The sequence below is a fragment of the Priapulus caudatus genome, unplaced genomic scaffold, assembly GCF_000485595.1.
Source record: "Priapulus caudatus unplaced genomic scaffold, Priapulus_caudatus-5.0.1 Scaffold829, whole genome shotgun sequence".
NCBI lineage: Eukaryota > Metazoa > Priapulida > Priapulimorpha > Priapulimorphida > Priapulidae > Priapulus > Priapulus caudatus.
In genome coordinates, this window is record NW_014577890.1 from 135,339 (window position 1) to 137,109 (window position 1,771).

A 1,771-nucleotide genomic window follows, 5' to 3' on the forward strand; every position below is an offset into this window, starting at 1 on the left:
GGAGGATATCCTATATATAGTGTATGTAGGATAACTACGGGAGTACTCCTGACAGTCTATCTGCCTCTGTCTCCTTTTCTAACTCCTTCCCTCTCCTTCACCTGCCTCCCCCTCTCTCTCTCTTCTACCACGTTCTCTTCCACCGTTCCTCTCACGGATGAGAACAATCACTTTGTGGCACTTGTATGGCTGACTGATACATAAAATTCCGAAAAGACACATTTCTATTGCATTTCAGAAGCGCTAAACGAATTGAACTGTGACTTTGCAACTTCTATATTCTTTCTCTCCAGTGATGCAGACAGTCAGGTGAGAACTGTCGCTCTGCAGCACTTGCTGTAAGATGCTTTGTATCTAACTGCTGCATTGACGCGAACATGCATAGCGTGTGTGATAGACAACGAGTAAATAGTCGTAAAACGGTTATAAGAGTGCAACTCACGTCACAAGTTAAACTTTATTCAGATATATATCTGCTAATAGGAACAAGTCTTTAAGGTAAATATTACACATGAATGGATTATACGCCATTTACCGTGAGAATAGTATTAACGCATTAACCAGCCTAATAAACAATACTCAGCATGGTACGTTCGATTCTATTCAAAACACTCACAGTAATATACATGTACACCGAGAGTAATATAGCAAACGATTTTGCAAATATCGACGTTAGAGTAATTTAGCAACTCATGATTTGTAATTTAGATATGTTGCTTGGAATTGTTGTTCAGGCAATACAAATAAAAGATGCAAACCTGCTCGTATTAGCATCAAAAGTATTCGCAAACGACCAACATATTGCTCTTCTACGACAAGTAGCTTGTAGGATTAAATGTTGAATAACAAAGACACAATATATAATACCTAGGTGAACATTGTGAACATTTAAAGTCTCTATGATTGTATTTTGCCTCTCTATACGCTATATATTCAGGTAGTTAAGCTTCATTCCGGGATGGTGCCCGTCTATTGACATACTGGGGGGGGGGGGTTGATTATACAGACCTGACAACTATTGCTAGCGAATAACCATTGCACATAGCCTCAGTAATGGCCGGGGAGCAGGTGAGGTGTAGACAAACAAACATGTGCTGCAGCTGAGGATAGTGCTGACCACAGGCTCAGCTGATACGGTAATCCTGTTCGGGAACATGACTTAAATTTGATAAAATCCCTTCCTCCATTTGTCTCCAAAATTCCGGCTCTCCCGACTAAACAGCTTAAATGTGAGATAACACAAGGTAATTCTTTTTGCGTTCTAAGGAAGTCGAACGGCGGGTACGAATACGTACGATTATAAGAGTAAATGTAAAATCAGGGCTATTTGTTTCATGTCTTATTCTCAATCATAATATGGATTCTCAACGTCAGCCAGCAACAACAAATACGCCGTGTTTTTATACAATATAGGATAAAAACCTCTTATGCAGGACAACGGATACCAATGCCATCGCTAGCTCTAACCGAGGACTAAATTGTTTATTAAAATACTTGGTTGGCTGGGGCTGGGCTCGCAAGGCCGTGGGGGGGTGTGGTCATATGCCGGACTGTATTGTTCTGCCTAGAACTGTCGTGAGCTAATCCAAGGATAGAGGTAATTGTAGACAGGCGCTGGCATGTTGAGTGCTCTAGTATCAATCGTTCTTTGGCCAAGGCAGATTGTGGGTGTTCTCCGCAGTTTGCGTCAGACTGTGTCACTGGTGCCGACGCTACCTACGATAATTTTTTCCTCGCTCGTGTCTTTCAGCGTTTGGCCCAGTGGTTGGCT